This window comes from Mustela nivalis (genome assembly GCF_964662115.1).
Source record: "Mustela nivalis genome assembly, chromosome: 8".
Lineage (NCBI taxonomy): Eukaryota > Metazoa > Chordata > Mammalia > Carnivora > Mustelidae > Mustela > Mustela nivalis.
The window spans coordinates 100,389,726-100,402,270 of record NC_139027.1 but is presented as its reverse complement, the minus strand read 5'-3'; the positions used below and the strand labels follow the sequence as shown (position 1 = coordinate 100,402,270).

At 42.2% G+C, this 12,545-nt stretch overlaps 1 protein-coding gene across 18 annotated transcripts in view; it reads right to left on the bottom strand.

The window, feature by feature from the left end:
* Positions 1 to 12,545, bottom strand: part of RALGAPA2 (Ral GTPase activating protein catalytic subunit alpha 2) — a 328,431-nt gene that overhangs the window by 47,801 nt on the left and 268,085 nt on the right. For 2 of the 18 annotated variants that reach the window (XM_082743142.1, XM_082743122.1), the window contains exon 38: positions 4,572 to 6,333. The exons of the other annotated variants lie outside the window; for them this stretch is intronic. The gene's annotated coding sequence lies outside the window, so the exon portion shown is untranslated. Of the gene's footprint in view, positions 1 to 4,571; positions 6,334 to 12,545 lie in introns of those variants that run through there. 18 annotated transcript variants of the gene reach the window in all.

Here is a 12,545-nt window from a genome sequence, read left to right as displayed (position 1 = left end):
CTCCTCACACTCTACTGTGCTCTGCATCTTCATGATTCATCCTGCTGGCTATGTGCCTCTCTGCACTAGATGGAACCTGCAGAAGGGCAGGCACCGTGGGCTGTCTTGGTCATCATTCTATCCCAGGCCTGCAACCTGCAGCCACAGCACCTTACGTGTGGCTGGCTGGTTGAAGGAACATGGCAGTGACTGACTCTGGCTTTTTGCCCCTGTTCAGAGCATCTAGATAAGGCTGGGGCGAGGAGGAGTCTGCTTCCATGATTCATGTGAATCCTCAAAGGTTGGGGGAGGGTCTTAATCTAGGTCTATGGACACACTCCAGGGGTCTCTTTCAGGTGATGATCAGAATTGACCCTTGGATTTTTAGGGTATAAACTGCATCCTTATTTTCACTTTCCTCTGACTGAAATTAAGCAATTCTTTCCATTATGAATATGGACAATGAACCACAGGGGTACTTTCTGTGACTTTGTCACCAGCGGAAATTACAGATATTTTCCTATCACATCATGGTGCTGCCAATGTCTCAAAATATTGGCTTTGCTCATCACTGCTTCAAAATTACAGTAGTTACGATGTGCACTGCTAGAGCTTAGTATTTAATGCATGCATAACAACGGCAATATATGACTACACATGTGCTTGATTTAGAAAGTATTTCCCTACACCTGACTTACTTTGTAATCCTATGTCTTTTGTTTTCTGCATTTATAAACATTCTGAGAAGGGCAGGAGGTCCATGGCACCAAGAAGTTTGAGGGACCCGGCTGGTGGGACAGCCTTTAGTTAAGTTCTAGGGTATACGGGCAAGGTTGAGTCCTCAGAGGGAGTGACAAGAGTGACAGCCCCTACCACTAACAGTATGGGTCAGTGCTGTCACATCTATCCAACGTCCCTATCTATGACTGACATCCGCTCATTGTACAGATGTGGAAACAGCCATGGAAAGGGGGGGATGCTGAGGTCCAAGGGGAAGCAGGATTCAGATCTAGGTTTCCAGCTCTAGAATCCTGCGCCAGTGTCAAGAAGGGCTGCCCATAAGACTCTGCACTTTGAGCAAAACAAAATGGACTTCTAAACTTGAGTGGAACACACACACACACACACACACACACACACACACACACACGCGTTCTTTTTGTCTAACAACTAAATTCAATGTATTTATTTTGTCCTTGCATAATACTTATGTAGAATGGAGCCTGAAAAATAAATTATTCAGGAAAAAAGGGCATGACCTGGGTCTTTTTCCATTGGGAAAGATCCGATGTGTAGGGAGGAGGAAGGGGAACACTTATGAAACAGATCCTGCTGCACTCATAGCTTTTCACATACCATTGTACTTGCCATCCCTTTTCACAGATGAGAAAACTGAGCCTAGGAGTAATGACCTAACTCAGCTCAGGTCGCTCTCCCATTTTACATCTAAGTAGCTTGACTGCCATTTGATAATAAATATACTGAGAAACACCTGAGACCTAACATGTCCTTTTCTTTCTTTTTTAATTTTATTTTTTCCTTTATTTGACACAGAGAGAGAAAGAGAGTAAGCACAGGCAGAAGGAGCAGCAGAGGGAAAGGGAGAAGCAGGTACCCCACTGAGCACGGAGTCGGACTAACTCAGGGCTCCATCCCAGAACCCTGGGATCATGACCTGAGCCAAAGGCAGACGCTTAACCGACAGCACCTACCCCGCCCCAGGTTCCCATAACACTTGTCCTTCTAAGCAAACCTAGTAGTGCTTCAAAACTAGTTACCACCCCTCAGACCCAGTGCTGGGCTGGAAACATTTTTCTCATTTCGGTTTTCTAATGGTAGCTACTGCCCTGGGGGCAGGGGTGGGATTCACCAGTGGAAAAGCTCCAGGCAACAGTTACAGCCCCTCTGAGTCAACAGCCACATGCTCAGCTTCAGAGCAATACAAAACAGGTAATTTAATTTCATAAAAGGATCTTTCTACAGTTTGTTTTTTTCCTCCCAGCCTATTGAAATGTACACACCACGAGGACAAAGTACAAGGTGCTGTTCGGCTGTAATTTTACTTCTGCACATATTTAATGTGCTGCTGGGGATGAAACATTTCATGGTTCCTGTGCTCAGTAAATGAAATAAATCAATGTGTTTAAGAGAGAGCGATTTTTTTTTTTTCTTCCTTGCTGTTTCGGGGGGAAGAGCTCTTTACTTTTCTATTAACATGAACTTAATGAACCATTTCACATTCAGAACCCCTTAGAAAGGTCATAATGCCTATTTCCTAATTAAATTTTTTTAAAGTCAAATAATGCTAATTTTCTTTTATATCTCCACATGGGGAGCAGTGGTTTATAAAAAAAAAAAAAAATTACCGGAACAAACAACAGCACTGAGCGAAGGAAGGACTATTTCAGTGAGTTAAGATCGATGCTTGTAGGGCTTTATAAAAGAAGACAGAGAGAGCAAAGACCTGGCCTAGCATTTTACTAAATATAACCAAAGAACCACAGAATTTGGGTTGCCATGGAATTCGGGCTTCAGTAAAGTTTATCGTTTGGTGTGAAGTCGGTGTGATGCTTCAAAACGAGCAGCCATAAAGCCAACATGCTTTAAGCAACAGTGGCCACTCCGCACTTGGGTGCCTTTGCTCAGATTTCCTTTACACTGAGCCCGTATTAAAAACGCGGAGGCTTTGTGGGATGCAGGAACAGGTACTTGAGGCTCACTGCTGTTTCGTTCTCAGGCCGGTCTGATTCCCCCCCCCACCTCCTAATTGCAGCAGACAGCATCGGAGCTTTGTCAGCATTACCTGCTCTGAATAGAAGCACTCTCGGGCCGCTTCGTCAAAAACCAGGGAAGAAAGCAGGCTCTCTGGCTGGCAACGGTCTTGGATTCTCGCCCCCGGCCATACTGTGCAATCACGCTGTTTATTCCACTGTAACAATCAGACGGCGCGAGCGGAGCACCTGGTCCTCCCGGCCGGGCCTTCCTTGGCAGCTGACGGGCAACCTCGCTGCCAGGTGGTCACGCTTCAATTACATTAGCTAGCCATTCTAGGGTTAACGAGGACCCACTTTCTTCAGAATGCCCCGGGAAAATCAGTTCTTCATAAAGGACAGTATGCCTTTTGTTGATCACTGAACAATGTTGCTGAAAATCCATTAAATTAAATTCTCTTTATTGGACTGCATAATGCAGTCGCGATAGCCCCAGCGAGAAGTTTGCACGTTTATTTACCAAATTTCTGAATAATTTATACATGAATCCTGGCTCTTCTTTCATTTAGTGGCCAAATGTTTCTTCGGAATGGAACAGTGTGCCTTTGCCTTCATTTTAATTTGGGTTAATGCTCGCTTGCAAATAAAAAAAAAAAACAAACAAAAGCAGAACTGAATTGAAAACTGGCCAGAAGAGTCAGTGTCATTTAAACTCAGAATTCATATTCCAATTTTCTTTTGCAGGAGGACTGTCAAATATATTGGCATGAATTTACGTAATATGCTTTTCCTTTTTTGTATGATCACCATTTTTATAACAGAAAACGAGATAGATGGAAACAGGAGGTGGGGGGGGGGCTCGAATGGCCGCTGAACTGTCAGTCAGGGAACTGTGGCCGAGGCTCAGGTGGAGGTGAGCCTAGATGGAACAGCACACAGTGACTGAGTTAGATGTGTGGTCTGGGCGCCCTCCCACCCACCAGAGCTGCTCCCTGCAGGCCTCACGTGACAGACGGGCAGGATAGCAGTCCACGGGAGCACCCCTGCCCTGTCTTCTTTTGCTTTTCTCCCCACCGCCCCTATCGACAGAGGGTCCCTGGAGGAGCCCTCCTTTCTTGCTGCGGCAAGTGCTTTAGGTTGCCGATGGTTAGATACCTGGGCCAACAGCCTCGGACACACAGCTCAACAGTCTGAGCGTGTTGGAAGAGGGTGAAGTGGAAGACATATAAGGAAAACAGACGTACAGAGAGCTCTAACAGTTGTTAGATAATATTTTCCCAGGAATTAGCCTTAGCTGTTTGGGAGATCATTTATTTATTTATTTATTTATACTCAGAGGAAGCATTTAAAAAAAATAAATCAACAAAAGGGGCTCCTGGGTGGCTTAGTGGGTTAAAGCCTCTGCCTTCGGCTCAGGTCATGATTCCAGGGTCCTGGGATCAAGCCCCGCATCAGGCTCTATGCTCAGCAGGGAGCCTGCTTCCCTCTCTCTCTCTGCCTACTTGTGATCTGTCAGATAAACAAAATATTTTTTTAAAAAATCAACAAAAAGCCTTAGATATTAGGTACATATTAGGTACCAAAAGAACATAAGCCAAGCAAAGAAAAAAATTCTATTGAATTTCATTTTCATTTAAGGGGGGAACCCTACCTTTTTTCAGAGATGCAGAAGAACGTCTGAATAAATTTAGGGAGAAAGGTGTTAAATTTTAGTTGATATGCAATTACAAGTACTGTGTGAGAATACTTGTAGCAATTAGTCAAGGCACAGTCAGAGGAGGAAGGCATGAGACAACACAGTGCTTAGGGGGAGAGCACTGGTGTGAATGCCTCTCCACTTACTGGCTGAGATGCTTGGGCAAGTCTCTGCACTTCTTCTTCTTTTTTTTTTTTTTTAAAGATTTTATTTATTTATTTGAGACAGAGAGAGAGAATAAGTGGGGGAGGGGCAGAGGGAGAGGGAGAAGCAGACTGCCTGCTGAGCAGGGAGCCTGACGCTGTGCTCAATCCCAGGACTCCAGGATCACGACCTGAGCTTCGCCTAAGGCAGACGCTTAACTGACTGAGCCACCCAGGCACCCCACAAGCAAGTCTTTCTGAGCCTCAGTTTTCTCTCATGTAGAATGGGCAACAACCCCACACCCTAGTTACAATGAAATGCACATAAAGCAGTGCGGCCGTTACACACAACCCTGGAACTCACGTAAGGATGACTGGCTAGTAGATGTCATCAGTTTCCAGTTTGCTGAGGTGCCTCCACTCTGCTCTCTGTCATCCTAGCCCTATTCAAGCTGGGAGCACACACTCAGGCACTCTCGGCCCTGTCATGTAACCACTGCATGGATTTCTTTTGTAGTCAAATGCCTGAAGCAAAAGCAAATTAGAACCCAGTGCCAGAACCAAGCACCAAAGAATAACCTTCTGTGATACTGCTGATGGAATATCAAGAGCACAGATTACAATCGGACACTCAGAAATAAATGTTTTAGTTTTGCTTCCTGATCATTTTCGATAAACGCTTTGGCTTTGCCTTGGCATTTATCTTCCTGAGGCAGGCTGGTGTCTGGTCACAATGTACGGTTCTAGTAACATTATCTCTGAATTATAAGATCCACCTTGAACAAGGCTCCAGCACAAAGGTATTAGAATGTGCTGGTGACAAGCAGACGCTCTTTTGCAGCTCAAAAACAATGGCTGACGCTTCTGTATGAATAGACAGAAAGCACATCAAAGGCAGCCTTTTATGGAGAAAAATTGTGTGATGTCCACTTTAATCTCTCTCAAAATCTATGCACAAACTGAACTCAATTTCATTTTTCACATAAATGCTAAGGCTTGATAACAAGGACATCTTTTTCTTTACAGTTAAAAGACATGGAGACAAAGATATGCTAGCATAGCCTTTGAACTTTTTAAAGCTGTATCAATGGGCCATGATACTTAACCACTGATACAAGGGCAGAGATTTTACAATAGCTGCATTTAAAGCATTCTGACTAAAACCATTCATTATTATAGATTAAAGAATAGCATTAATATCCACACTTTCTTTAAAGCTGCATAGTTTTTATACTTTTAACCCTTTGATCAATTTCACAAAGGTCTAAGAAGGTAAGATGGTACTATCACAAGGGTTTATAAAAATACAGTGGTATAGGGATGTAATTCAAAGGGGGTCACATTAATTTCCTGGATGAAGAAGGATGCAGAAGCAGCACGTTTTGGGGTAGAAATGGGGGAGATGTCCTCTGATGAACAGATGCCTTGGAATGGAGATAATCCAAGCAGTGACTCTTCTCACACAGAGCTGTTTGGAGGGTTGTGGGGGCTATGAAATAGTGTCTTCAGATCTCCATTCTCCTTTCCTTGGACCTCTGGGTCCCTCTTGAGTCTTGGGTATCCCATAACAAGTGCCCTAGTTGTGAAGTTGGTGCTGCTTGTTTTTCAGTTTCCAGCCAGCATCCTGGAGTCCCCCACTTGCTCCCGCCTGCCAGGCAGCTCCTCGTCTCATGCGACAGTCTTGCCAGTGGAGTCCAGGCTTTGCGGTCGGACTGTTGGTGCTCTAATCTTGCATCACCACTCGTCCAGCTGTGTGCTCATGAGGAAATCAATCACCCTCTTTGAGCCTCAGTCTCCTTGTGGGCTAAGGGGGAAAACGGTGATCCTATACAAATTGCTTAGTATGGTGGCCAGCACAATGTAAGCCCTAGACAGATGTTTGCCACTACCTGCCACTCCTGGCTTGGGAAGAAACCATGAAAGTTCCTGATCCCATTTCCCACTAAGCAGCAACAAGCCTTTTTTCCTATGTCTTGGGCATCCATGAATCCCCATTATGGGAGCTGCTAATGTCGCATGGCAGCAGCACGCATTCCAAGCCACATGTGAGAATAATCTAGGGATTAATCTGCATTGATGAAGCCCCACTCCAAACCAAGTCACTAGAATCTCTGGAGCAGGTCCCGGGCATCAGTCTACACTGCCCTTCCCCACGGGATGCTAGGGTTGAGAACCAGGGCCGAGGGCAGTGCGACACAAACATTTCCCCTGGAGTCCTCCCCTTCTGCAGAGGGGCACAGAAAGGGAGGGGAGGACCTTCAGGAGACCAGAAGCCAGGCCGGAGGGACCTGCGAGTAAGATGTGTTTGATTTCTTATCTTAAAAACAATGCAAATTCCTGGTGTGTGTTTACGTTAATAAAAATATTGTAAATGACTAAACACCCAGTACTGCTGCTAATCTGCAAAGATACATTTGGCTTCTCATGGGACCCAACTGGCTCATCGCCCGGTTTCCCAATGTGAGAAGCTCTAATGTAATGTCTGGCCATCCTAGGAGTGTTTGAGTTTCGAGAGGAGGTTCATGAAGAGAGAGAAGCCTGTTTTATCCAAAGGACTGAAGTGAGGGTGATGGAAGGGTAGTTGACAGGACAAATACACACACACTGGTCAGAGGTTGGCTCTGGGTGCAGGGCCCTGGGTGACATTCTCTCTGCTCTAGAGTAGGAAGCTGAGGGGAGCCTTTAACCTAATCCTAGCTTTGGCTCAGCTTGTGGCCTTGACTATTCTACATCTCCCAGAAAGGGCTCCTCCTGAAAAAAGCTTGTTTTAAAAACCAAAAGCAAAAAAGACCAACCTCCAACCCCTCTTCCCCAGCAGGGCTATCTTACCCGTGGCTACGTGGTGGGGGTATGTTGAAGAACCTCTCCATGGAGCCTCCCCACAAACAGCACCGAAACACTTACTACCCTGAACTACCAAACAGGTGTTTAAGACTCACATTTCAGTGGGATTTTAATTATAAACAGATTTTTATCAGTTTGCCCGATGCCTTTACCATTCTTAGAATCAGTCTGTAAGAACTATATTCTAGAAAAGAAAAACTGGCCAAATCCAGCAATGGCTTTGAAAGACGCTATACAGAGGTCTGAATTTGTAGGTTATTTTCTGAAAAGCTGAAATCATGACACAGCTAAAACTAATGCAGCCTACTAGCCCTGAACAATGAACTTCTGTTTTGGATGTAGAAAAAAAAAGATTTTTAATGAGAGGATTTATAAGCGAAGTCTATTTTCTTCTTAGCGCCAAAAGTATTTCTCCTGCTGAAGGACCTTTCCCTCCCTTCGACAAGAGCTGTGGTCAGTAAAATTTGACATTTTTATTTAACTACATGTTTATAATAGAAATCGAACCTGTGAGCTCCTCTGACTGTTGCATGGACGTGCAGGTCTCTAGTTAGCAGGAAAACGAAGGTAAAAGTGGAGAGGACAAAACAACAAAATCTGAGATTTTCGTCCCCTCACAATGTCCACATTTTGAGGGTTTCACTTAAAAAAACAAGTGAGAACCATTTAGAGAAATAAAAGCAACTCTAAACTAATTTTATATTCAAAACATATGGTGGCAGGTTATAAACCTTTTTCTGGAATTGATTTTTAAAGCCCTTATCACAAAACAGGGTTGGAAACACTGCATATAATAACAATAATAAAATAACTCGTTGGGCACAATGCCCAGAGAAACCAGCTATACAAATACAAGGCAAAAGGAAAAGGATGATCTCAGAGAGAGACAAAAATGGTTCAAGACGTGGCAACGTCGACACTTAGGACTTCCACGGAATAAGTGGCCTCCCAGACGCAGCCCTGAGCTCTGGCAGATGTCCTGTTTGGCAGTTAAACCCTCCTCATAGCCCACTCCCACCCATTTCCCCCCAAACCACCGTGCACGCAGGTTTCTTTGCACAGTTAATGGAGTTAGTATATAATACACATTTTGAGAATCCAAAAACTTAGGTTGAACTACATGAAAATGCATTTTTGACTAGGCCCCAAATAGTCAAATATCAACAATTTCATTTACTTCAAGCCAGTTTAAAGCAAGGAGTGGGAAGTTCATCCCACAATTACCTCTCATTTTTCACCAACATAAAGCTGTTTTCAGGGGCACTTGGGTGGCTCAGTTGCTTAAGCATTTGCCTCTGGTTCAGGTCATGATCCAGGGTTCTGGGATGGAGCCCTACATCGGGCTCCTGCTCAGTAGGGAGCCTGCTGCTCCCACTGCTCACTCTCTCTCTCTCTTTCAAACAGATAAATAAAATCTTAAAAAAAAAAAAAAAGTTGTTTTCAGAGTACCTCTAAAGGGGACAGGGTGGGACAGTTCCTGATCAGGCCACATCAACAGAATCAGAGGATGCCTGCCCCTTATCAATGGTATCTCTAGGGAGGATGCCCCGACTATAGACAACATTCTGCTCAACAAAGGTTCATGGCGGGAGGGTAACATGTGGTGCTCTTCTAAATGTATCTATGCATCTAAACACGAGGGCCCTATGGCAGCATTCTAGCTGCCCTTTACACATTTATTCTTCTCTTAATCCTTTTTGTTTTTATGCTTTACTGTGCAGGGGGAACATAGTTTGGAACAACTATAATATTGATTTTCAATTTATTAACTTTATAATTGTTAAATGGGAACACAAATACAATTTCTAGTTCTCATGGGGTAGGTAAAAATATTTTGAGGAAATGAATATTCAAACATACATATACGTGCATTATAGGTAAATATATTAAAATACCTATATTATAGGTAATATATATATATATATATATATACATATTTTACCATTATAGGAACAAGAGTTAATATTGTGATGAAGAAATACAAGCTGAATGTGGGACTCTATCCTGTGTTAGGATAGAAAGAAACTCTACGACTTGGGAGCATCCAACAGGGTAGAGTGGAATTTAACCTCCAATATTAAATAGTCTTTAAGAAAAGGCATGAACCATAGGCATTGTTTTTTAAGATCAGAGTTAAACAGCCGATCTTAGTCTGTAATAGATTTTTTGAATGAACACGGCTAGTTTTACACCATGTGTCATAAAATATCAAATTTGTCAGGTCTTGAATAGATAATAACAAATAACCTCTATGTCTGGACAGAATTTTACAACACACTAAAAATTAAAGAGATAATGGAAGTTTAAAAAGTATTTGTCTTGAGTGTTACCATTTTCCCAGAAGAAACAAACTCAATTGTTATTCCATTACTTTTAATAAAATCTATGCTGTAAAGTTTCTTGGGCAAGTCCACAAAGTACTGGAAAATGGTAATGACATTTTATTTTTGACGTTCCAGCATTTCTAGAATTTTAATTTCAGAAGAAGCTCAAACTAACAGGTACATTTTCACTGCATTGAAAGGAAATGTAGCTTTTTAAAAATTTGAATCTTTACTCCCACTTAAGAGAAAGAAATGATAAAAACTGATTAATAATTCACTTACTTAAGAAGTGATCTGACTCTGAGCTTATGAATATATAATGAAGGAAAAAGTAAATCTGCTTTCAAGTTAAGACTTAACAGAAGTTTGTTGAGTCCATAATTAGCACCTACCCGGGCGGGCTTTCTAGAATCTCAACAAGAAAAACCTGGAATGCAAGTCCCATTCAACAACCTGAGAAGACGGAGCGCTTTTCACAGGCAAAGAACACATTACGAAGTTCATTAATTAAACAGTGCGGGTGGAGCAGATGGATGCTACCTACGGTCGAATGACGCTAAATTGGGACAGAGGTTTGCAGTCCTTAATGAGGCTCCATAAAATGAATGATTACATAGTGATCTCAAGTAAACAAGCCTGCGAGGAGAGCGGGATTATCAGGGCAACAAGTCCTGCAACATGGTAACAAGAAGACCAACGTGAGTGGAAGTATCCAATACACAAAAACACCTCGGAGGTCATTCACTCACAGGACGCTTCCAGGGGCTGAGGAAAGCCGTATGAGGCTACAAAGGGTTAAGCATGAAATGACAGTGGGGCAAGAATATGAAAATGCCCGGCCATGAAAATGAATGGGACACAAACCTTTTTGTCACATATTAAGTGCATTATTGAGAATGAGACTCTCAAGATTCCTTTTATCTTCACAGAAAAACAGAGATGCAAAATGTCATGTACTTGGGATTTTTAAACTAAAAGGCTTAGCAGAAGCAGCTATCCAGAAAACGTGGGCATTAATGATTTTTTAATGATTTTTTTTCTCTTACCACTAATTAAATTTTTTACTTTTTCAGCTATCTCAAACCCTTAACTTTGGGGGGAGCTCCTAATTAGCCTTTGTGCACATGGACTTGTATACACACTCAAAAGAAATTTTTTAGACTCATAGGTAAAATAGAAGCTTATTTTGATATTAAAAATTTGCTATGAATATTTGTTGTTCTCTGGAACTTAAAATTTTGAAATGAAGACTATACCTCTTTAGAACGATCTGTTATGGTTTCTAGTTTAGGCATAAAATAAGCTCATTAACAGTAAATGAGAACTTTGGAACAAGGGTACCCAGAGAACACAGGATAGCCATGTATTATAGTGTAGCTCAGAGGTTGGCAGTAGTTAATAGAGACCCCCTGCTTCTGTCCTGTGGCCCCCATTGGGATGCTCCATGTCGTTATGCCTGATTTCCTTGGCTTTGATTTTCTCTGTACACATGTCCTTTACCATAAGTTTCTTTAAATCCATTTCTGAAAGAGGTAGAATATAAATAGGTTCAACATATACAAATCAGTGTCTTGTTTGCAAAGATCAGAAACACCATCACGATGGAACTGTGCTCTCAAATATTCACCAAGGCAAAAGCACAAGGAGTCATACCCCTTAGGTCCTTGTTTTGAGTTAGACTCTGTTGTGAGAAATGATATTGAGAATATTTATACTGAATGTTTTCACTGGTGTTTAATTTGGAAGCCACATGTAATTAGGTACAAGTGATGGATATGTGATATCAAAATGGAGTCCTTTCCACTGCGATTTTCAAGAGTTTTGCTTTTATCTTTATTTCATAAAATCAAGGTTTAAATGGCTAATATCCTCTTGGTAAGAATAATGACAGGATAGGCTAAAATGTAATGGAATCGTTTCACTTTCTCGAAGTTGTGTAATTTCGATGGCTTCCTGTTCTCAGGTCAGAAATGCGGACCTTTGAGAAACAGTTGGGGGGGATGGGAGCCTCAGAACCAGGGTTGGAGGGGGCCTCCATCCTGGCCCTACCCTGGCTGTGGGGACGTAGCTAAGCCCTATTTCCTGAAGCTTCATTCTCTCCATCTGTGATATTCTGCAGTGCTGTCACCAAGAGCCGGAATAATGGACCAATGGCCCTCCTCTTCTGTGTGCCTTTGACTAGCCTGTGCTTCTTGGCACATTATCCACCGCTGTCCCAAACTGCCCTTTGGATGACGAGGGCAGCCTCTGGTCTGTCAGCTCATGAGAGAGCGTTTTATGGCTAACATGTGGACACTAACTACTGATGAGAGTTCAGTCTCAGTGGTGTGCCTACTTCTGTATTTGGATATTTCCCTGCACTGGAAATTGAAAATCCTGTACCTGGTAAACTCAAGTAAAACATTTTTAAAACTTCGGTATCTGTTTAATTTAATTTTAATTGAACTGTCATGGTGAACGTTAAAAGTGTCTAATGGATTTTTAGGCTCACTGAATATACACAAGCTGACTTCCAGTGGCAAATGGCAAGAACATTTGAGAACATGCTGGGTAAACAGCATCAAACATGAAGATCTGGGAAGTGAGGCACATTTAGGAATTTTATATATTTTGTTTCATTATCTGGAAAAAGAACACCCTTTATAAGAGATTAGATGTACATTTGAATTCATATCTGTTGGTAAGAAAACAAAAATTCTGGATTCGAAAATGTAACCAAAATGAAATATCAATATTGAGAATATGAGTCTCCAGTCCCTTCCCCCAAAGAAATCTTCTGGGTGCATACAAAGTAATCTGTTAAAAAAAAAAAAAATCTGTATTATCCTCCTAGGTTGAAGTTCCTTTA